This window comes from Ascaphus truei, chromosome 14 (assembly GCF_040206685.1).
Source record: "Ascaphus truei isolate aAscTru1 chromosome 14, aAscTru1.hap1, whole genome shotgun sequence".
NCBI lineage: Eukaryota > Metazoa > Chordata > Amphibia > Anura > Ascaphidae > Ascaphus > Ascaphus truei.
In genome coordinates this window covers 38,562,323-38,587,087 of record NC_134496.1, presented here as the reverse complement: position 1 = coordinate 38,587,087, position 24,765 = coordinate 38,562,323, and the positions used below count along the sequence as shown (strand labels likewise).

Here is a 24,765-nt window from a genome sequence, read left to right as displayed (position 1 = left end):
TACTGTCCCATAATACACAGGGAGTGGGTAATACGCCAGGATTGGAAATAAAATGAACCTTCCCAAAACGGAGTAAGATTAGTTTCGAGGCAAAAGATACAGTCTTTGAAACAAGGTTTGACCTTTACCTGTGAACCCTTAATGGGACATGTATCAGTGGTTGTTGGAGTGGTCACAGCAATCCATCAAAATCGAGTCCAAGATGTAGCAGTTGCCAAATTGTACTCTGGCCAAGGCTGAATTATCTCTGTGCTATCACTTCTAAAAAAAAGCCAACACTGTCCTCAGGGAGAATTCAGCAATAGGAAATGAGATGATGGTCTCTTGGTTTCAGTTTTGGGGTTTAAAAAAAAAAAAGAAATGAAAAGCTGTCCCTGGAGATCGTAAGACATAATTTTGGTTTAGTCGTTTTGTCTATTTAATGTTCCAACGGTCCGTCACAAAAACATATTCTCAGAAGCACTCAGACAATAAGTTGTTGACAACCAAACAAAATATAGACATGTGGCTATAATAAATGCTATCAATATTTAACCATTTTAAAATAAATGCTCCAAACAACAATCCCATGCCAGCTTATTTCAATGCATAAGCCACAGGGGTGCTCAACTCCAGTCATCAACCCTCCTCAACAGGTCAGGTTTTCAGGATATCCCAGCTTCAGCACAGGTGGCTGAATCAGAGGCTCAGTCGAAGACTGATGGAGCCTCCATTGCAGAAGCCGGGACTGATTGAGCCACCTGTGCTTAAGCAGCGGCTGATTGAGCCACCTGTGCTGAAGCAGCGACTGATTGAGCAACCTGTGCTGAAGCTGGTATATCCTTAAAACCTGACCTGTGAGGACCGGAGTTGAGCCCCCTGTTCTATAAAAAGGTGCAACCGGAATAATTGCGGTAGTTGTCTATTCAGAAAAAGAATTGAATTGCCAAGTACAATAGTATAAGTGTAATTGGCAATTAATCCTGACTTTGCTAGGTATTGGATCAATTACAGATTAGTCCGTAATGAAGAGACGCCAAAGCTACCTCAGCTCATGAAGAAGAAAAAAAGAGTCCCCTTTTGGGATCAGTCAGCTAAAAACCTGATTGGCTTTAAATCCTTTGATTACCTGAGCGTGTTTTCTCTTTTTCTATTTGAGAAGCAGACTGATACAACACATCAATTTGACATTGCTGGTATAAAGGATGCAAGGTGAATATGAGGTGAAGTCTTATGTGTTCTCATTTATCAAGTCATGTAATACAGAGGTTCTCAACTCCAGTCCTCAAGACCCCCCAACAGGTCAGGTTTTCAGGAAATCTCTGCTTCAGCACAGGTGGCTCAATCAGTGGCTCAACCTGTGCTGAAGCAGGGATATCCTGAAAACCTTGCCTGAAGGTGGCCCTTGATGACTACAGTTGCCCACCCCTGGTTTAGATAGTGGGGATACTTGCTTTCTTTCACTGAGAGCTGCCAGAAACAGTTAATGCTGCTACACATGGCTTGTGCTATTCTGCAGTTTTGTATTCCGCCCCAGCACTTTCCCTCCTATATAATGTGTTCCGTGAAGCAGTGCCAGTTAGCAGCACTGCACTGTCCGTTTTCCCACACGGTTTCCGGCCTATATTTACTAAGCAGTGCTATTCTATAAAACACCACAAAGGTGTCATATCCGATAGCATTGCTTAGTAAACACTGGCCTAAATGTCTTGCAGAGCAATAAAGCCATTGTTTTGTAAATGGGGAAACCACCTGGCCCCTCCCATTTATTTGCCTCTTACTGTTTAAATTCCCATTCTCACAGTTCCAATCCCCCCTACCCCCCCCCCCCCCCCCCCGACTCCAATTCTAAATGAAGAAGGAAGTTCTGCCACACCATTAATTCTCTCTGTCTCAGGAAGCATCTGGCAATGTGCTTTGATAAGCTTTTAGTGTAACAACCCATGGAATTCTCACTGCTGTGTAGTAATGCAGGGCTGCTTTTGATATTTGTTGGCATTGGGGGCTATTTCTGAAAGTCTCCCGGGGCAACACAGATGCACCAGATGTGTCAAAGAAAAATTAACCAGTATACTGCACTACAAAATGTTTTCTGCATGAAATCTGGTGCTTTTTGCAGCCTGGTGACGTTAACCACCAACCAGCATTGTTTTTGCTTGGGGTCAGTAGGAAAAGAACAGAAAATGTATATACCTTTTAATCCTGCCACTATCAGAGTGGCATGCAGTGCATTGCTTCACCGACCTGTTTTTACCAAACTTGAGTACAAAGAAAGCCCAGTTCTTTAAAAGGAAGTTCTTCGTAAATAACATATATTGCATATGTGTTTATATTGCAGCTGTTTCCATGGGTACAGAGTGCGGGGTGGTTTTCGACCCAAAATTATAGTTGAGTAAATGTCCTACTTCCAAAGAGATTGTTTTCAGGGAACGATCATTAAAATAGCAAGTCGCTGTGTATAATTACAGAGCATCTTGTCATCTGCCTAGTATGGGTATCTTTTAACGTAGAATGTTTCTTCCAAGCTGTTACAAAGGAAAGATTAGAGGTGTTTTACACGGCGATGCATTGTAGCTTTTTTGGAACACGAGATTACTTCAGAGTAAATATGCAAAGTGACTTTCAAGCATACCTGCCAAGCACATTGCTCATTAAAAATACATGCTGGTCTCTTTAAAATATAAATGTGGGCCTACAACCAGCCATATTAATAAACCCAAAGACACATTGTCATGTGGTAGTGAACATGCTGACGAGACAGGTGCAAACTTTTGTCCCATGTTCACGAACCTACTTCTGGTTGTGAACATTTTTTGCGAACTCCGACAATTCAGAAATTCGCCAAGCATCTTTTGTTCAGACCTTGATATATGGCTTTGTACTGGTGGGACCGGCAAAGAAAGATTTTCCTGTCTATTCGCCGCTAGGGGGTTGTCAAGTGGCTTCTTCGAAAATACTGGACACAATGGTGAAAATGTGCGACGCGCACGACAAAAGTCGATAGGGAAGTGTGTTCTTTATAAATGATCCGACCCTTACGTCATTTTGTTCTGAATGTCACTCCGTGTGCATCGATTTGCCCCATTTCATATTCTATTTCGTAAATATAATTCTGGGGACAGAGCGCCCTCCCCGGATTTTTTTTTTTTTTTACGAATATGAAATGCGGCAAATTGATGCGCACAGGGTGACATTCAGAACATAATGACGTAACGGTCAGATGATTTATAAATCATTTATCTGCAGTCATACTCTCAACCCAGGATCCCCTCATTCTGTCACAACCCCATCCTCTCACCCCCCCATCACCTCATCCTCTCACCCTCTCGCCTTCCGCATTTTCTCTCCTCACCCATCCCTCATTTTCTCACCCCCATCCCTCTCATTTTCTCACCCCCATCCCTCTCAGTTTCTCTCCCCATCCCTCTCATTTCCCCCCCATCCCCCTCATTTCCCCCCCATCTTCTCATTTCCCCCCCATCTTCTCATTTCCCCCCCCCATCCCTCTCATTTCTCCCCCCCCATCCCTCTCAATTCCCCCCCCATCCCTCTCATTCCCCCCCATCCCTCTCATTCCCCCCCATCCCTCTCATTCCCCCCCATCCCTCTCATTCCCCCATCCCTCTCATTTCCCCCCCGTCCCTCTCATTCCCCCCCCCCACGTCCCTCTCATTCCCCCCCCCCCCGTCCCTCTCATTCCCCCCCCCCCCCGTCCCTCTCATTTTCTCTCACCCCCTACAGAACAACCAGAGAACCACAGAAAAATACACACACACACACACACACACACACACACACACACACACACACACACACACACACACACACACACACACACACACACACACACACCTCTCTGTGTTTAAAGGGATGCGAAAACAGTATCTCTTCAAATATGATAAAGTCAAGTCTAGCAATGGGAGTGAATCAGGCAGGAATATACAGTATCAGTAAATTACTGCTAGGATCAGGGTCCCTGCTTCTCAGATGGAAGGGGTTGACATTACATTAATGTTATTAGCTGCTAGGCTCACATCCAACACAGAAAAGTAGCTCCTCACATTCTATGTCCTCATTATATCCTCAGTCATCCTGATCTGTATTTTTACTTCCATTTATTGATATAGCGCTTACATATTCCGTAGCTCAGTACAATGGGCAAGAAAGATAAATTAACAAATATGTTACATTAACACATACAGTACGATACATTGGGCCTGTGCTCCAAAGAGTTTGCAATGGGGGGAGTGGACACAAGGTAAGGTTTATGGGGGAGAGAGGTTGGTGGGGATCTTTGCTGTCTTAGGCTAAGATTATAGTAGACGCGCATGCGCCTGTCACCCGAGCGATGGGTTCACTGAGGGAGCAATTGGGGAGGCGTGGTGGAGGTGTCACCAGGCTGGTTCGCCCTCATTGGCTGAACCGTTCAAATGACGCGGGCGTGATGCGGCCGCCGCATGAAAAAACCCAAAATGATTTGTTGTTTGAAAAATCTGCCGTGCGGTCGCTCTGCAGCGCGCCCGCACGCACTATGGCCAGCCCGTATCAGATGCTGCACTTTGTTCATGCAGCGCGCAAAATCGCACGCGCCATCATACCTAAAATAATCGCGGCTTAGGGAATCCCATAGAGAAACTAGTGTCCGGTATATCTGTAACTAAACCTTCCCCCTCTGCCCCTCTCCCATGTACATATCACATCTATTTTACTCCCGTAGATCCAGCGCTGCTAGTTGAGTCCATAGTTGTAACATGAAGTGGTGACAATGTGTTTAGACGCACTGCTGGGTTCTTTGGAGCAGAGCTGCGGCATATGGAAGAACTGTTTCTTACATCTGATGCAGCATGTTAGACTTACCCCACAAATGTTATGGGGCAAAAAGAGTGGTGCAAAGAAACGCAGAATGTGATACATCTCATTGTAATCGGTGCACCATTGGACTCCTCTCCACCTACTGACACTTCGCATGGAGCAAGCTAGGGCAGTCGGGGCAAAAGTAGAGCAAAATGCTTTCATTTATAGGTGCAAGATGAAAACGCCCCGGTTTCGCTCCAAAATTGCCTTGATACTTACAGTAACTCCTCTACTCAAGCAAGTGAGGACTGTATTGCAATTCTAAACAATTGTTTCATGTGGCAGGTGAGAGATTATATACACAACTGATTAATATCAGAGGTGATCACCAAGAGGGAGCTTGTGGATTTTCAATTTTAACTCAAAATATTATGGGGGGAAAATTTGAAAGAAGCAGTGCACAGTCAAGGGAGAAGGGTCCAAACAATTCTCTTTATTGAAGCATGGCTAAAATTAGAAGGTACACAGCTCTCCTACGCGTTTCGTACAGTGCTGTTCTTTATCAAGGCAATCTCCCTTGGCTGTGCACTGCTTTTTTCAAAAAATTTCCCCACTGGATTCAACGGCAGCGGTTGGCTCGCCTCAGAGAGACTCTGAAGTGGCAACATCTACCTCATAAGCAACTGTGAATAATATTTTTCCTGACTGAAGATATTTGGAAGACACCCCCAATGAGGTTCTAGCTGAGTGTGGAGTACCTCACTCTTTCCAGACCTTCAGGGGACACCTGGCAATAATACTTGTATTTCCAAGATTATTTGACCTACACTGTAGCTCTCTGGTTAGAGTATACATTGTTTTTGCATGATCCAGTTGCTTGAGCAGCCAGACACCCTCTTCCCAAATATGAAGGGCCCTATTTGCCAAGCGGTGCTAAGGCACAAGACATGGCCTTTTCACTTCAATGGATTGTAGGGGATCTAATAGTGCTATAATGTGCCTTATGCCTTAGTATAATTTCGGTAATTGGGCCCCAAAGGTTTTACTTGTGTAATATATTTAGAATATACTTGTGACCGTAGGGGCAATGAGGCTCTTATAATAAAGGTTAAGACCAGCCTTTGCCCTATCCATCTGCATGGATGTACAGGATTTCCCTGTAACTCCATCCTTCTGTGGCTCATCGGGTCAAATGTATCTAATAATGTACATGAAATCCTTTATTCTATGTAAAATGTGTTTAACTGTAACTGTGTACCTCTGCTCCCTGGGCATGCTAAGCTAATAATACACTTATCCTGCCTGCAAGCCAAGGGATCTGGGTTTTGCTGGTTCCACGAGAAGGTTGGGGACAATGGAGGGTGGGGACGGGCAAGCCTCATACTTGTGTAGCCCATGTTCCCCCCCCCCCGGACACAGATTGTCCCTCTAGGGTGTAGTGAGGGCTGGCTACGTGTATCTGGGTGGTGCGTACCTGCTTGTAACAGGAGGGCCTGAGTCTCCCGCGTTGGTATTGGGGACAACAGGACCAGGCTTCTGGGTATTTGCCTTCATCTTCTTTAGCAACGGTGCAGCGCCTCCATCTCCATAAGTCCCAGGGATGTGGGATAGGACCCTTACAGAGAAAACCCTGGTCCCAGGGCGAATGATCCAGCACACACACACACACACACACACACACACACACACACACACACACACACACACACACACACACACACACACACACACACACACACACACACACACACACACACACACACACACAGTCTTTATGTAAAATAGCAGCAGCTCTTTATTTTCCTTACAGCTTAGCAGTGGCAGCACACAACAGCAGCAGTACACAGCAGTTCATATGCACAATGCACTCCACAGGTGTACAGGCTTGTTCCTCTCCTCTCCTTTCCTCCAGGAATGTACCCCTGCAGGATGGCCTGGTTGGGGCTGCAATACCCCTGCCTCCACCCAAGGTAGGCCCTATGGATGAGGCCAGATCTCTCCCCCCTCACCCCCTCAGCAGGGCGAGGGGCATTGGTCCACACAATATAGTGCTATCCACTCTACTCAGTCTGGCTGAGGGTCTCCTCCTGTCTCCTGGATCATACTCCTAGGGTAGAACTCCTCACCACACTCCTCCTTTCACAGGACATAACAGCCGTCCTCCTTTCTCTCTCAGCTCCCAGGACAGACAGACTGTCACTCACAGGAACAGCCTACTAAATCGAATACAGCCCTGCCCCTTATGATGTCAGCAGGACCTCCCCTCTGTCTCAGGCCTGCCACAGAGTCAGGAGCCTACCTCTATCACTCAGGTCAGGGCTTGAGGGGGAAAACCCAATGATTACTACTGGCGCCTGCCCTTAACAGGACTTACTCCAGTAGGAGAAAGATATGTAGTCCACTATTTCTTACAGGGGCTACACTTGCAAGCCATTGTCTGTTCCAGACTGAGAGGCACCTATCTCATCAAGAGATAGCAAGTCAGTATTGAGAACATGGGCAGGTAGGCGCTGTTCTCTTTGCTGGTTTGTAATGCCCGCCTCTTTGGGTCAGCCTCCCCATCACACCTGCAGCCCAGATTAGCAAAACAGGCGAGCCCTCGCGCTATGATTGGCCTAACACACAGCATCTGAGCTGTGATTGGTCGCCACCCCCGTTTTCCATGATTTCCTATAGAGACAGGAAATCTAGAAAAGGTGCAGCCGATCTAAGCTCCACAGATCATTCCTGGACTGGCATGTACCATTAGATGGACTAAATAGTCTTCTCTGAGGTTGTTCTCTGAGGTTGTTCTCTGAGGTTGTTCTCTGAGGTTGTTCTAGAAACCGAGGCTGCTTGCGATTTCGAGCGGAAGATTTAAACGTGCTTACCTGCCACTTGCATCCAGTGCTGGAGTTCCCAATCCCTTACAGGAGTGGAAGCTGCACCAGTTAAGCCATTTCGGTGGCATCAGGCACCTGGGCAACTAAGATTCATCCTTTATCCCCCTGGTTTGTGAGTATAGCTCTGTTGGTGATATTGTGTTGGGTCTGTTGGCTCCGGCCGAAATAAACACCTGTTAAATTTGATCTCTGTGTCCTCTCTGGTGCTTGACTCCGTGAAAGAGTCCTGGTCTCCCTTGACAATTCTTACATATGTACATTCCACAGACCTCCACAGGCCGTGAAGCTTCTGTGCTGGCTAATGGTGCTATAAAAGGTGGGCCTGGCCTGAAGGTTTGCACTGCTTGGCAAGCTTCTCTTGCAGCAAAGTGCTCATTGTTTAATCTATATAATACCCCATGAGACTTTCCATGCCACTGATTATTTAATGCTTTACACTTCACAGTTTTAAGTTGTCCGTTACATATTAGGAATTCCAATTTCTTTCACTACATACAGATTTGTTGTAGGTTAGGACAGGGGTGTGTAAACTGTTCTCCCTGCGCTCCCCTGCCTGCTCCCCCCCCCGCGATTCGCACCCCCCCTACTCGGCTCCGGTGTCAAATGACACTGCATGGTCATGTGACATCACATGGCAACGTCACGTGACCCTGCGGCATCATTTAACGCTGGGTTGCCATGGCGACGCGTCGCTGGAAAGTTAAGGTGAGTAAAGTTACAGAGGCCTCGAGCGATCCCCAGAATTTAATTTAAATGCCTTCGGGGAAGCACGGGGGCCTCTGTAACCGACGTGACCCCCCAGAAAATCTTGCGCCCCCTAGTTTGAGCACCCCTGGGTTAGGATACCGCTTAGCAGACCAACACAAGAGTCATCTGTAGATTAATGTACTGAATTTTTGAAAGCTGTAGGTTTCTTAAGTGTACTGTACATTCATTTAATCCACGAAGAACCTCTAATGGTGGTCCGCTATAAAGTGGACTATGACTACCAGAACTGTGAAGTACGTTTCAGTACATAGCAATAGTCCTTTGAAACTAATGGTTTATTTGAAAATATTTCCTTGGTTTTAATCTCTTTGATGAATCTGACCTCAGATCAGTGATTTGTGATTTTAAATTTAGCTGCATCATAAAACTCTAAGAAACCCTTAAAGTTAAAGGGTTACTTTCATTAGCCAGCCCATTTAGCAGCGATTGAGCGAATTCCAGCAAGGCAAAACTGGAGCGCGCAGGAACTTGTTAGGAATGATGTGGCGAAGATTAACTCACCGTAGCTATAACATTTCACATTTATCTGGTTACTCAAGATGTGGGAGTAACTACAATTAAAGCAACTGGCCATATATCCAACGTATAACAATGTCAATAGTCCGATTAAGCAAACCATATGAAAGTCATTATTCAGCATCTAAACCTGCAAATTATTCAGCCTTTTCCTACGGGCTAAAACATTGGAACAAATTGTCCCAGCGTGCATGGTCAGAACACAGATTCACCACCTTGTTTCTTTTTTCCTTTCACTGATTAGCGATACAGAGGAGAGAACAGTGTGTATTATCCCTCAGATAATTGAGAAAGTGATACTTATAATGAGATAGTGAGCAGGAGCTGATTTCTGGCTGTTGGCTAGATCTGTCACATTCACGTGTCAGTCAAAATGCAAAAATAAATACAAATGTCGAGATATTTAGGAACAGATGAAAAAAAAAATCCCACAGCAGACAGTTACCAGGCATTCTGCCAACATTCTTCTCAGCTGTACTTCCCTTCACAAATGCACGAAGTGTGTTCTGTGCGTTGCAGAAAAGTCATGAAGTATAAGTCCCTAACTGCACAAAGTAGGGTCTGTATATAAAACGCAAACATTGATATATCCTTAGGATAATCAAAGTACTTGTCTCTGCTTGCGTTACCTTATGATTCATGGGAGTAGTTATATACGGAGTAATAGGAAAGGGCATATAAATATAAATGGAATGCTACGCCTGACGTTGTGTGGGGGAGTACTGTAGCTTTCAGCCTGCCTCGCTGCAGCCCACTGTTTAACTAATCTCTGCTGAGCGTTACCTTTAATTATCAAACATTTCCCAGACTCCTTTGCAAGCTGCAAACTCTTTCAGCTGAGCTCCAGATCATTAAGGCCGAGCTCACTCTGCCTACTTCACGACGTGGCGAGCGTGCGTCCGCGCGCCTCTGTCTGCTGGGCGGTGTGTGCTCATCCCCAGCAGACTGAATGACGTGATTTGTAGGCGGGACCAAGATATGGGTGGGGTGTTTCTTTTGTTACATTTCACTCATTGGCTGATGAAATACACGTGACGCTGCTGCCGCACGAAATTACAACTTGAGTTGTCTCCCTCAAGTGTAGCAGCGTCAACGCTGTACTTCGCCGCCAGGAGTCGTTTGTAGACTGAAAACTGACATACATCAACATCAAAGTGTGCCGAACGTGCGCACGCACATAAGCGCACGCACGTCGTGTAGCAGGCACAGTGTTAGGTTGTTCGCTGGAGGGCAGAGCCATTGTTAATTAAGTGTTTTGGTTTTTCTCTCTTGACTGAGAAGCGGAAGCAGGGCCGGCCCGTCCATTAGGCGAACCTAGGCGGTCACCTAGGGCGCAAAGGTCCTAGGGGCGCATTAATTATAATAATAATAATAATAATAATAGGTTCCTCTTATTATTTTTCATTTATTTATCTTTTTTTTTAAATTATTTTCCTTTTTTTTGTCCGGTATTTTTGCGCCCTCCCTCCGTGCCAATGAATTTGATGACATGGGGTAGAGAGGGCGGAAGGGGAGGAATGGAGGATGGTAAAAGTTTATTTTGTGATAATGTTCCATGTCGTTTTCGTGCACTGTATTGTTATTATCACATCATACAATAAATCATAATTAATATACAGCAAGCAGATAAATATTATAGCTGAATGGATAGACAGATGAATGTGTGGGAATAGGTAAGCTTGTTGGTAGGCAGTAGTTCAAACTGAATGGGACTGCCAGGGACCCCTGCTGTGTTAATTCGATGGGCTTTTAGTCTTTCTGCAGAAATGTCTCTGAAATGTTGAAGCATGTACCCAGCATGTACCTGGGTCTTGTTGGTGATTGCCCCAGTTTTTCCAAGGCAAGTTTTGGAATATTCGTCGACGCACCTGTAGGCGGATGGATGGTACAGAATACAACTGCGGCACAAATTTTAAGTTTTCGCCTAGGGCGCATGAAACCCCTGCGCCGGCACTGGGCGGAAGGTTAATAATATTCTGTGTATTAAAAATAAATGTCTTGAATTACTGTACTGTGGTTTTATCAAAAAGCTACGGCATTACCACCACCACAATCAATTGTGTTGGGTTTAGGGGTTATTGCATCATACATTTCCTGTGATTGTCTAAACTGCATGCAGGTTAATTCCATTATACATACATGTGCACCATGTAGTATGGTGAGAGCTACGGCAATAACACATTTCTAGTTTGTTTTGGCCTTTTGATGGAAACATTTCATCCCCATTATAACTCTATATTAAGTAATAATATAAACAAATATATACTAAATGTTACAGTTATCCACCAAACACAATATTGTAGTTCATTTTGTAATCAGCCAATAATGTTTTTTTTTTTGTAGATGTTTATTCTTGAGGCGCTGTGGTACTCAATCATTCAATGAATAGAAACCCAATCTTAAAACGCGCACAATATTACTTGAAGAATGGAAAGGCTGCCGTGGCCATTCAAAATATACAAGACAGCTTAGACATGTTTCATTCCTGCTCAGCCATAATGTAATTATGGCTTTTAGCTTTATACCTTTGCATGTGTTATGTATTGTCTGTTGTAGCTTCACATGCCCTAGAGAAATACTTCATTCAATATCAGTGTTGCCAGGATTAATCATATCTGACAATAATTTGAATGGTACATAGAGTACACAATGGAATGATAAATCACTCCCAGCTATGCATGGGGCACGTCTAATTGCTGTCTCATAAAACATGGCCTGGTCAAATGTATTGAATATAATGGTTTCCTCTAAGCTAAAAGCTTTGCAAACCATAAGACTTGAAGTCCTCTCTGACGTGAAGCTATATCTAGAGGCAAATAGCATGCAGCCAATGTCATTTTATTCATCAGATGCACAAAGCATTTAAAGAAAGCTTGGAAATCAAGGACACCATTTGTTCCTCCAGCACATGTGGGTTGGATTGTGGGTAATGAAATCACGGCCTATGCATTGCACTCTTTCTTGGTGGGTCTGCTTTGTTTCTTGCTCCATGTTCACCCCTTTTTCCTGGTCCTTGTTCCTCTGTTTTAGCTCATGCTATTCCATATTTGTGTCCCCAATGGTTCCCCACCACAGTATTAGAAACATGAGAGAAGAAAAGTGCAAAAGATGGAGAGCCTGGGCTGAGAAATACAATTCCATGGGGTTGTTATGTACACACCTTTCGGAATCAGACATTTGGTTCATGGCCATCTCGCCTCAAGCAAGTCTTTGCCGGTGCTGGGCCGCAGTGGGACCGTCCACCACTGCACCGCCGCTCGACACTCAGCCACCAAGATAAGGTAATTTAAGGGTTCATTTAGTAGTTGGTAGGGGGTTAAGGATATGGGTTTTAGGGTAAAGGGTTCTGTTTTTAGGGTAGAGAATTAGGTAAGGGGTTTTAGGGCAAGGGGGTAAGGTTTTTAGGGTAGGGGGTAGTGTTCGTATTAGGGGTTAAGATTAGGTTAAGGTTAGGGGCTTACCTTGGTGGGGAAGCGGCCGGCGCAGAGGTCTGTGTGGCGACGTGAGTAGCGGCCAAATGCCGACAAAGATTTGGTTGCGGCAAAACGTCCGCGACGAAATGTCCTATACCGCTTTTAAATAATGATCACTAAGGATGTGCAATTTTTTAAGTTAGTTCTTCACTTCAAAACACATTAAAGATCAGGGTTAAACACCAGACAAAGGTTCACTTATGAAGAGTCGTCTTCGCTAACTATTTATACACTATTTATACACAGGTGCATACAACAGCTGTTCAATTCTCTTCCACCCGACAAACACATTTATTTACAAGCCTGGTGTATTTATCAGAGAAATTGTACAGATCCCAAAAGTGACAACGGTTGTTATCTTCAACCTAAGTACATATACATGTATAATATGCAAAAATAACTTCCGGCAAAGGCTTAGACCAAAGGAAACATAATGCAATTATTTTTCCAGCTAATTATAATACCTCTTGGCTAGTTTTATTGGGTTCAGGAGAATCCATGCCAGCTCATTTGTCAAACAGAAGTTCTGGCCAAGTTTTACTGTCAATCCAGGTATATGTAGGTAAATCTCTTCCTCTACAAAGACTTTGTTATTCTCCAAACATACTGCACTAATACAGATGTTCCCAGTGTCATTAAGTAAACCACATTACAAATGTAGCTATTTGACAGCTGTTCAGAAGTCCAAAGACTGTGTGATTAAATGTGATTATATTAGCCAATTTCGAATTGAGTGTTTTGCAAGCGCATTAATTATGTTTGAAATATCCCCCTCTTTGTGTCACTAGTTTTTTACACTATCAATACAAACACAGTATCACAAAAATGGTGTACATCTTTCAGATTAACCAACTCGAATACAAATCATTGGCGAGAATGAGTGATAATGCAGCAGAAGTTCTCAAGCATTGAACATTATTTTAGAACATTAGGATGGCTTTAAATGTTCTGCGTCACGCAGGTCAATAGGATTCTGTAACGTCATCCGGTGCGGCTTCCTATTGGCCAGCGGGACCGGGACATTTCAACTTCACAGGGATACCGGCGCCCCCAACGGAGGTATGTATCTCTGGAAGCAGGGGGTCCCCTAGAGATGAAATGAACATAGTTCAACTCCAGGGTCCCCCTGCTTCAAACCTGCACCTGTTCTGCAGCTTTAAGGTTGGCTTAGGGCTCCAGATCAAAGAGACAACTTCAGCCAGTGTTGGAATGTACGGGGAAAAACTGCCTAAATATGTCCTTGGAACCATTACCAAATTAAAGAGGAATCTTCCAGTTTTTAAATCTCCCGACCAAGTAGAAAAAAATAAACAGCACTGGTTTAAGCCACTCTTTCTGGAGTCAGGCATCACTGGCAAGAAGGTATTATTAAAGATAACGTGTATGTCTGCATCCAAATGTGATTTAATGCAGCAATACCCTCCACGTTTTGTAATTAATTTTCTAAATGACACTCCTGTACCTTGAAACCCCTCTTTACATTGCAGAATGGATTTATTATAATTGCTATTAGATTGTAAGCTCTTTGGGGCAGGGGTTCCCATCCCCTTTGTTTACTTTCATGCACTATGCCCTTCCTTTCCCCTTTTTGTAACATTCTTCCCTGTGTATTGCAGGTTCCAGTGGCAGCAAAACCATTAAAAAAACGATTCCTTTGAAAATACATAGGATTTTATACCTCTGTTTCTCCAGGTTGTTGCAAAAAGTACTGGAATTCGAATAAATTAGTGAGCGCTGGATATACGCCTTCTGTTTCTATCAATTCACGGGGAGCCAGTCAGATCTTAATTATAGTCACTGGAGACATTGTCAAAGGAAATAAAGAGACTTGAAAGTGTTCTTTCAGGCAAAAGTCTTCAAAGTTTAACATATTCAATAATTGATGAGATGTGTAGAACCTTTGCCTCTAAAATGTAATTAAAACTTCTTATATTACTCAGTTTAGACACTCATCCCACACACAACGAAGCACAATGAGAAAATTACAGCTTCTTAAATAAAAATCAAGGCATTGTTAGCTTTTTCTAAAGGTTACACTATCATTTGTAGTGTCGGTGGGGTGAGGCTGCAGTAATGTGTTTCCAACCCACTTAGAACGGCTGCTTAACATTTAGAGTCAACATAAATTCAAATTTCTGGTTTCAGTAGAGATGTGAAAAATGGGGTGTGCAAATCGGAACCTTATGCAACCCGTAGGGACTAATAGTAGTGTAAGGATGAATGGGCTTAACGGGTTAATTCTGTGGGCTCACGTAGAGTAATGACACTCTCCTCTCACATGTTATAGTGACCTGGCAGAAAAGAGGCCATGCCCACTGTATGCTTGGTGGCCAGTGACGTCAGCATAGCTATCGGAATATATATAGCCAGTCCGGAGGTTGTAGAACTAGGTTCGTGGGAGCCACACTGTTAATACTGTAAATATGTTCCTGTGTATAGATGATATATGTGCTAAGATTTATCTGTCCCCGTTTGTTGTTTTGTATTTAGGAAAATTGCCCTACCCATAGCAATGACATGATGAACCCATTGGTTCAGATATGAATAAGCCTATGCCCAAAAGCCCAAAAGGGGTTCCCCAGATAGGGCCAATTGGAAGGTACACAGATAACTCAGATCCACTCTGCCGAGAGGTGGCAGGCAGTGACAGTACAGGGATATTGATCCCGAGGAAATAGAATGTTGACTAAAGCCCGCAAGGGGCTCACTAGTAATGTGACAGGTTGGACACTATACAGAAGAGGACGATTCAGCTAACCCAAAGAGAAACAAGTCTAAGTACCTCCATAGCGTATTAAGATGAAGGAACCTAGGGAAGAAGCAAATAGTACAAACACAGTAAATGTGAATAGAGTGGTGTGTCTAAGTGTGAAGAGCATTATGTGAGGGAGGGAGAGAGGTGGGGACATGGGGATAGAGGGATGGGGACATGGGGGAGAGAGAGGTGGTGAGGTTTGGGAGAGAGGTGGGAATGTGGGGTAGAGGTAGGAGCATGGTAGAGAGGGGTGGGGCGTGGAAGAGAGGGTTGAGGTCATGGAAGAGGGGTGGGGGTGTGGCGGCATAGGAGAAACAGGGGTGGTAGAGAGATGGGGCATGGGAGAGAGGAGTGGGAGAGAGAGGTGGGGACATGGGAGAGAAAGGGGTGGAGGTGTGGGAGGGAGGAGGGAGGGGATGAGAGGGAGGGGAGAGATGAGGGTGTGAGAGATAGAGTTGGAGTCTCTGAAAGGCCACTGACACTGTGGGTGGAAAGGGGGCCCAGGGAAAATTCTAGTTCTGGGCCCTGAGAAAGCTGTGTGCGGTCCTGGGATTGAGCTGTGGGGGCCCAGCCAGGCCCAACTTCTAAGTCTGGCTTCTGGGCCTCTGGTTCCCACAAGGCTCAGGTTCTCCCCAACTGCTGCGGGCCCTCTCTGCCAGGCCTCTCTCCCACCGGTGTGCGCCGAAAACTGAGCGTGACTTCTAGACGGGTCCATCTTCTGGTGCACACCGGTGGGAGAGAGGCCCAGCCTTGTAGAGATTGAGGCCTGGCATGGGAAGGAGGCCAGGCAGCATCTGTGTGATGCATGTGTGTATTGTATTTTTTATGTCTGTGTGGGTATTGTATTTTGTGTATATTGTATTTTGTGTGTGTGGAGGGGTATTGTATTTTGGGGGATGGTATTGTATTATATTTTGAGGGAGTGGGGTATTGTATTTTTGGGGGTATTGTATTGCATTTTGGGGGGATATTGTATTTTGGGTTTGGGGGTGATATTGTATTTTGGGTTTGGGGGTGATATTGTATTTTGGGTGGCGGGGGTTGTGTGTGTGTGGGGAAAATATGTGTGTGGGGAGGGGTGAATGAGTATGAGGAGGGGGGTGGTGGGGAGAGTGAAAGAGGGGATGGAAGAGGGACGTGGGGCAGTGAGAGGGGGTGAGTGAGTGAAGAAGAGAGGAGGGAAGTGTGAGAGACAGAGGGGGTAGAGTAATACATGGGGAGACAGGGAATAGAGGAGGGGGTGTGAGAGGTGGGGAATAGAGGAGAAGGCTTGCGAGGAGGTGTGAAAGGGGGGGGGGCTTGCAAGGCCACCAACATGGCGGGGGGGGGGGGGCGGTCAAAACTCTTGTCCTGGGCCCCGGGAAATCTGTCTGCAGCTCTGGAAGTAGCCGCCACAGTACTGTGTTGAGGTGTCAATCTTTCATACACATTAAGCATGAGTTGGAGATCCTTATCAATCTTGTCTATGACCTCTAGTTGGGGGTTGTAGGACTCAGTTTTCAATCCAACTAAGTTTTAAGTAGTTTCAGATGCTTTCCTGCGTTCCTGTGTTGACTCTGATCATAAAATGTTCCAAGATCCATTGTCAACCCTACTGTGTGACTCTACAGCACCTCAGAATCTTCCACTGATTCACGACAACCTCACTCACTGAATAAATCCACAAAACAGCTCAGATGCACCAGCCTTTCTAATAAAGCACTTTTGATATCAAGCACAGTGAGATTCCACTTCCATGTCATTTTTGGCAACATCATGTCACGCCATTTACAAATGCATCTGTGCCGATACAGTGTAGCATACTGTACTTGGAGTGTGAGCTACTGTAGTGCTCAGGTGTCAAAATGAATTTGGATGATGGGCCTTTCATTCTGTTCTATTTGGATGCTGTTTGCAGAAACAATATATCACATCTCCTATTTAGAAATAAATAGATGCACATTTGTACAGTCCCAACTAAGGCAACTTTTCAAGGTTACTATGAGTAAATAACTGGGTTTTGAAACTTTATAATTACATGCCTAGAATACGCATGAAGATTACAGAACAAACCTTTTGAGACGCGCTCGAAGCGGAAATTCTATTTTAGTGATATATTTTTTGATGTAGTCAGCAGGTTTTACAATATGAAAAATGTGCTTGGGGGTGTTTTTTCTATTTGCAGAGCGGGAAACCTAACACAAGCTCTTTGGACATTATCAAACAAGCAAGCATTGCAAAACTCCTACATCTAGTGTCAAATTATATTTATTGACTTCCATTTTGAGAGACGACATTACAGCTTAAATGGAATTTGTGCTGATGGTTTTACTAAAGCTAAACTGGAGTAATGCAGAGAAAGGCTAGTTACTGGGTCAGATGTGAAAGCATATCCTCATATATATATATAGTGCTAGATAGCCGCTAAAACTCACAGATGTTCGTAAAAAAAGGAGGTGACCTGACATACTGTACAGTATGAAGACCTTTTATTGCATACCAATCTGAACTGTGTAGAAACAAATCTTTGTTACCTTACCAATATATTTCAAATGTGTGTGTATATATACAGTATAGTGTATATTTCTGTACCCACACCGCCTACCCACCCCTCACCCTGTTCCCTTTTACATTTTTGTTCCCCCATCCCTCCTTTCAGGGAAAAAAACAAACAAAATCAATAAAACATAAAGTAAAAAAAAAATAAAAGTACAGGAGGGAAGCATATGAGAGAGAGAGAGAGAGAGAGAGAGAGAGAGATGCTAGAACAAGAGGTTGTGCTCCGATGCGGAAGGGTGGCTGGCTAGGGGGCAGTGTTAGGAAGCACTTCTTCACAGAAAGAGTAGTGGATTCATGGAATAGCCTTGCAGTAGAGGTGGTCGAGGCTAATACTGTACGGGACCTTTAAATGCTTAGTATAGACATAAAGCTATTCTAAAAAGAAAAGAAAACCAAGGATGCTGCTATGGTACCCAATCACAGAGAACTATTATCTGTAGAAAGATAATCTGTCTTTGCTTTTCAAAGTAAAAGGCGTAAAAGGGATTTTCCCAAATTGTACGGTCCGCTCCCATTGTAAACAATCATTCTTAATGTGAGCTCATGCCAGAGGCGGAACTAGGTATCTCTACGCCAGGTGCAAGTTCCACCATCTGCGCCCATCCCCAATGTTATAATCTAAATGTGCATCACATTTAGTTTCATCTTCACTTTTGAGCCACTGCTTAGATAGTTTCTCTTCCTCTTGTTCCTTAATTTTCCTTATTTTTGTGAAATTCAGCTCCCGATGAACATTTCATAGTGTATGTTTGATGGTTGAAATTCTTGGCGGCATATTCTCAAAGCTCAAAAATCGCCGTTCCGTGTGAAGTGAATGGGGCTTCCGGGTCAGATTGCATGGAACGGTGATCTAGGTGCTTTGAGAATATGCCCCAAAAACTATACAACAGAATTCTGCGCCCCCCTATCAGGCTGCGTCCGGGGCAGCTTCCCCGCTCACCACACCCTAGTTCCGCCTCTGGTTCCTGCACTTCTTTTTAGGACGCTAGCACTGACCACCATGCAATAACTGTTTCAAACCTACTCTTCTTAAGTAACTTTATAACATCTAATCACTCGCCTTCTGCATGGTGTTAATAGAATCTTCTTTACAAATTGCTCTTAGTGTTCTTAATGCACTAAATACATTAGAACAGTGGCAAGCAATTTATAAGTTACATGTAACCACAAATGCATTGGATATAAAGTTCATGGAGCAGAAGAGCTTGTAATTCATGGATAGTGATGGTGCATACACGAGATGGACGGGGCTAGGAAAAGTTTTGATGGTTGATATAAAACAAAGTTATTGGTGCCGATATCTTAGGCATTCTGCACATTGGTTAATAAATCCCCTTATCTTGAAGAACATGACTCATTATTAATGTATAGTCGCATATACAAACTGCATCTCAGAGTGAATAATAGCTATTGTAAAACTGTGAGATGACATGCCCCATATTTAATTTATCTTCCCTAATAACTCCCTTCCTGCTTTTTGGTGATTGTACCCACTCCAAATAGAATGCTTAGATCTCCATCATAAAGAGAGTGTTCATCAGATACAAGGAAGAGATTCATGTGTTAGTGGGATATATTGGCATCATCTCTGCCTCACATAGAACAAAGGGTTTAGAACAATTAGCATTACTTAGCTTCCAACATTGCACATGGGGGAAGGGCCATGGATCAAGGTTTTCAGACGGCAAGAACAGCATTTGATCCATTAGAGAAACACAATCCAATTGCTCTTAATTCTGTAGGTAAATTGCTGACACACAAAGAATAAAAAGCATTGAATTACTGAGATGCACAATTTAAACCCTTCTGGCAGAGAAAGGGTTAAATATGGTAACAACGGGATTTCAAGCAGCTAGTCGTTCTTTTTCATGTTTACAATAGTACCACACTGCACATTTATTTCCCCAGTGTGTGCCTATAACCGCATAATACTGACTATTGTTTCTTTTCAATTTTTTTTGCTGTGAGAAATTTGTAGTTGGTTTTGTATGAATTTTTCGTGGGGCTTGAGGACTAGAGTTGAGCACCCCTGTTCTAGATCACTCTACTATCACACATTTTACTCTTCTAGATCATTGTACTATCACTCATTTTACTCTTCCAGATCACTGTACTATCACTCATCTACTATCACTCACTTTTTATTCCATCATAAATAGTATTAAGGGGATCTGTTAAGATAGCGACCTCCACCTGTAAATGATTGAACTTGTGACGGCAATTAGACACTCGGATATCTTTGATCCTTCTGCCTTAAGATGGGATATGAGTAGTCCTGAATACTTGCAATTGTAAACATCAGCTGCAGTCCTGCCCAGCAATCTGCTTTCATATGTCCAGTTGGCTTTTTCAATATTTTTGCTAGTCAGGTCCTACAGTCATCAGGATTATATTAACTATTGATCTGGGAATTTAATTGAATACTAAGCTTCAGCAAGCCAATTGTGATCTGCCGATTGCAACATACCTTACACTAAAGTTTAACTAACAGTTCAAGCTCTAAGCAACACAAATGCTATTTATGCAATTTATTTAATGGCAGTAACTAAATTAGAGCTTATTTATTTAAGTTTATATTGCACTGTAGGTGTCCCAGTTTGCTTATCTTCTTATAAGACCAGTAGTTTGGCTACAACTTAAGTTTTTGGCCAGGGGATAACATTTAGTAGCAAACAATCCTAATTATCTAATATCAATATTTCTCTCTAATGCATTTTCTAATTATAAATCTGAATATCAACATGAAAGCAGCACTAAAAATTCTCAGCTGATTTCCATGCTGGGAATGACAAACGCCTACATTTCCATATTAATCCCTTCCATTCTGGCAAAGTCATTTTTTCTGTGCTTCAAAGTACTTCAAAGTTTAACTGGTTGTATTTATACGGTTGCTTAAGTAGCGGAAAGATTGAATTTAGTGTCAGCCATGATTATGTGCAAATAAACGAATACTTCAGTATTAGATGATATGGGATTTAGGGCCCATCGAGTCGGCAGATAATATGATAGATGTGTATTGGAAGCGCTACAGAATGGTCTAGGACGGGTGAGCAAACTGTGGGCATGAGATTTTTTTGGGGGGCGCGGTGGTTACAGGGGTCCCGCGCTCTTCCCCAAGGCATTTAAATTAAATGCCGGGGGACTGTGCGAGGCCTCTGTAACTCAGTTACCTTGATTCAGCCGGCTTCGGGTGACGCGTCACCATGGCAATGCGGTGTCATTTGATGCCGGCACAAAGGTAAGGGGGGGGCGCTAGCACTGGGGGAGTGTAGGCAGGGGGTGCAGCACCAAAAGTTTGCGCACCCCTGGTCTAGGACATTTGGTCACAGTCATGTCTCCGCCAGCATTAAGCCAGTATTCACTACACTGCCTGTACCTCTCATCGCCGGCCATATGGCCGCCAAGGTAAGTCCCCAACCTTACCCTAAAAACCCCTTAATCTCAACCCCTAATACTAACACTACCCCTTACCCTAAGACCCCCAACCCTAACCACCCTACCCTATAAACCTAACCCCTTACCCTGAAACGCCTATCCATAACCCCTTACCCGAACCGCTAAATGAACTTTACTTGGAGAAGCGGCCGGCGGCTGAGCTTCCAGCGGTGGAGGGTCCCTCTGTGACCGAACGCCGGTGGAGACTTTGTCGTGGCGACACTGCCGTGACCAGATGTCCAATTCAGCAACAGAACGAGTAGGCAAATGTGTGCGGTGTGTGCAATCCGGGGATGTTTAAAGCAAGTCTACCAATAGCACGAGTCACGGTACCAGCCTACTAATTGGTGCGGTATCTGCAGTTTGTATTGCACAGCTTATGGAGTGGTATGTCATATACATGGTAAGCAGTGCCACTGTTTGCACGCGTCTCTAAACAGCTGCTCTGATAGACATATTACTGAGCGGGTCAGTATGTGGCAACGCGGCTTTAAAGCAGCAGTTCCGCCTACTCGCATTTTTTTCTTTAAAGCTTCCCTGTTATGGCCAGCGTGACCTTCCATGACCCCCCTCCCCCCCGGTTCCTGATCGAGGAGCAGAATAATTGCCTCATGGACACAACATGGCCACAGGGCTCAGTCCGTGGTAACTCAACAACGAGTGGTAACTCTCAATGTATTACTTCCTGGTAACACATTTTATAAATACATCAATAAATAATTGTGGCTCTCTATTGGTGACCCTGAGGTAAAAACCAGCTAAAACAAAAAAAGCTTCAACTATCTCAGGAACCGAGAGGTTGGGGGACCGCGGATCAACTCCAGAGGACCTGCTTAGTTCAGATAACCTTAGCAAAGCAAAACACATTTTGGGGGGTTGCTGCTTTAAAGCTGCAGTCCCACTTTCTGCTGCCTTTTTATAAAGAAGTCCCACCAATAATATTAATTATTTGTTTTATTTGTCCTGGATATATGTTGAAATTGTAACCCGAGTTTAGAGGAGGTTTTACTACCCTTGTCTCTTATTTATCTCTTTCCATACCACCCCCACCCTTCCCCTTACTTAATTGGTGGTCAGAGAGGAAGTGTGTGGAGCAAATCAGACTGACAATCAGCCCCCCTTTCAGAGAAAAGATGCACGAATCTGTCGAGATACGATTCTCCTTTGTTTCGAGTGAACTTTCCAAATGTTTGCAGTTATACACTGTACTTGTCTAGTTTGATGCCCCCTCTCACGTGCTTAGTTAATGCCTTAAGTGTTTCAGCCAGCCATAAATAATTACAGTACTTTGCTAGGCATTGGGGGACCTTTCAGTGCTAAAAAGGGTTAATAGAGAATTGGAGAGTCTGGTAAATCATAGACTAACACATGCTTATGATCAAACCTATCGGCAAACACATCCACAAATGCAGAGCTCCTCCTGCTGGATGTTGGGTTAGACTTAGGAAAATAATAGATTTTTTTCTTGCTCATGATTTGTAGCTTTTTGGATGGTTGCCTATTACATACCCCTTGGTGGTGGTCTCGAGTGTCCTGTATGGATGTCTTGTATGGAAATCACAGAAATACACAGAATGACCACCGCATCACGGAGACTCAACCACTGATAGAGTATTTAAGCCGCACCATTGAGACACAGTGATAGAGTAATAGATTATATAAGCCTCATCATGGAGACTCAACCACGGATTGAGTATATAACTCAAAGCTACATTTATTTCCCAATTTCAGCAAAAAGAAGTGCACAACGTTTCGGGGGTGTGGGACCTTTAGTCAGGTCCTCGTTGTAATTGATAAGACACTTTCCCCAACTACAAAACAACAAACAGGGACAGGACATTATCACTATACCTTAACTATACACCGGAACATATTTACATTACCAAATGCGAGGCTCCTCCAACTATCACTCCCAGGAACCTGAGCTCTAGAATCTTCAATGAAGTCTTGTATACCCTCATGGTGACATCACTAGTCACCATGCATACATGGAGGGAGTGACCTCTTTCCTGCCAAGTCACTCTATACCATGTGATTGGACAGGGGGGGATGCTCTGCGTGAGCCCTCACAGTTAACCGCTGAAGGCCCTTAACTCCTTTTACTGATATAGTAGTCGCTAGAGGGGGCTACACAAGTATGACCCAAATAATTCATTATTGAGCAAAGATAAAGACGGAAAGAACGTGATCCCTACAATACAAGGTCAAATTGTAACATTAACCTACTACTTAACCCATTCACTGCCAAAGAGGCCGACTGCAGCTCTCAAATGGGATGCAAAGTTTTTGTTTTGTATTTCGGAGCATTTTCATTGAAGCCAGTATAGCCAAGGATATGTCCACACAGCTCTAATTATTATCACGAGCAGAAGTTGAATCCTTTTGTATAAAATCAATACTGTAGAGACATTAGCAGATGCATAATATACTGTATTATGTAGAAGTGTTTTTTTGTTTTTTTCCTTTTACATCATTAGAAACAGCCTAGAGAGGTTTAATTAACTTCCCTATTCTGTTCGACCCGTTCCTGGAATGTATTTTACTTGCAGGTCCCACTTGGGAATAAATCATACAGGATAAATGTTCCCTTACGGATAGGAAGCTTTTCTGTGGTGTCTATCACTCACCAATGTGTCAGAAGGGGAGGGCACTGCTTTCATTATAGATAATTCTGTCATTAGCAGTTACCAACCTTAAATACGTGAAACTGGGTTATCAGGATGAATCCGTGTGTATGACGAGTGAGGCTGTTATTGTTATGTGTTTGTTTACATTAGACCCCAGTCTTTTCACTATTTGTCGCAATTATGAGTTACAATGTCTTTGTTTTAGGATGGGCACATTCGTGGGTTGTAAATGCAAATTTCGCTGATTCGTCATTCGATTCGAATTGCGGGTCAAACTATTTGCGGATTCAGCACCATGCCAACTCTCATGCATGCTTTGAACACCAACCATTTATTGTAAGAAAGGGCTCTCCCACTGTATGTCATAAGCTAAGAAACACTAAACATGCTAAAGGGAATTATTACCCCATATGCTGACAGAGGGTACAGCGATGCATTGCTGAACAATGTACAAGTGTTAAAAGATTGTTGTCATTCTTTATTCAGATATGCACGTAAACATTGATAAACACAGGGAAGATGCTGACAGAATCCATGGTGAGGCAATCAAACACCAGAGAGTTTCCTTAGAGCAGGGGTGCTCAACTCCAGTCTTCGACCCCACCGCCACTCCCCCAAGCAGGTCAGGGTTTCAGGATATCCCTGCTTCAGCACAGGTGGCTCAATCATTCCCTGCTTCAGCACCGGTGGATCAATCAGTCCCTGCTTCAGCATAGGTGGCTCAATCAGAGGCTCACTCTTCGACTGAGCCTCTGATTGAGTCACCTGTGCTGAAGCTGGGATATCCTGAAAACCTGACCTGTTGGGGGCTTGAGGACTGGAGTTGAGCACCCCTGCCCTAGAGCAGTGGTGTGCAAAGTGGGGGGCACGCCCCCCGAGATTCACTGCGAGGGCGCAGGGTTTACAGAGCCCCCCGCGCGCTTCCTGAAGTCATTTAAATTAATGCCGGAGGAACTGCAAGGCCTCTGCAAACTTCTCCTTACCTTGGTTCAGGTGGC

General features: G+C 44.0%; 1 protein-coding gene and 1 long non-coding RNA gene across 3 annotated transcripts in view; one reads left to right on the top strand and one right to left on the bottom strand.

Annotated features, from left to right (window-relative positions):
• Positions 1-24,765, bottom strand: part of KCNAB1 (potassium voltage-gated channel subfamily A regulatory beta subunit 1) — a 127,709-nt gene that overhangs the window by 85,515 nt on the left and 17,429 nt on the right. The window lies entirely within an intron of this gene.
• Positions 11,906-24,765, top strand: part of LOC142465986 (uncharacterized) — a 47,294-nt gene continuing 34,434 nt past the window's right edge. The window contains exon 1 of the long non-coding RNA XR_012788025.1: positions 11,906-12,220. This is a non-coding gene — a long non-coding RNA (uncharacterized LOC142465986). The remainder of the gene's footprint in view (positions 12,221-24,765) is intronic.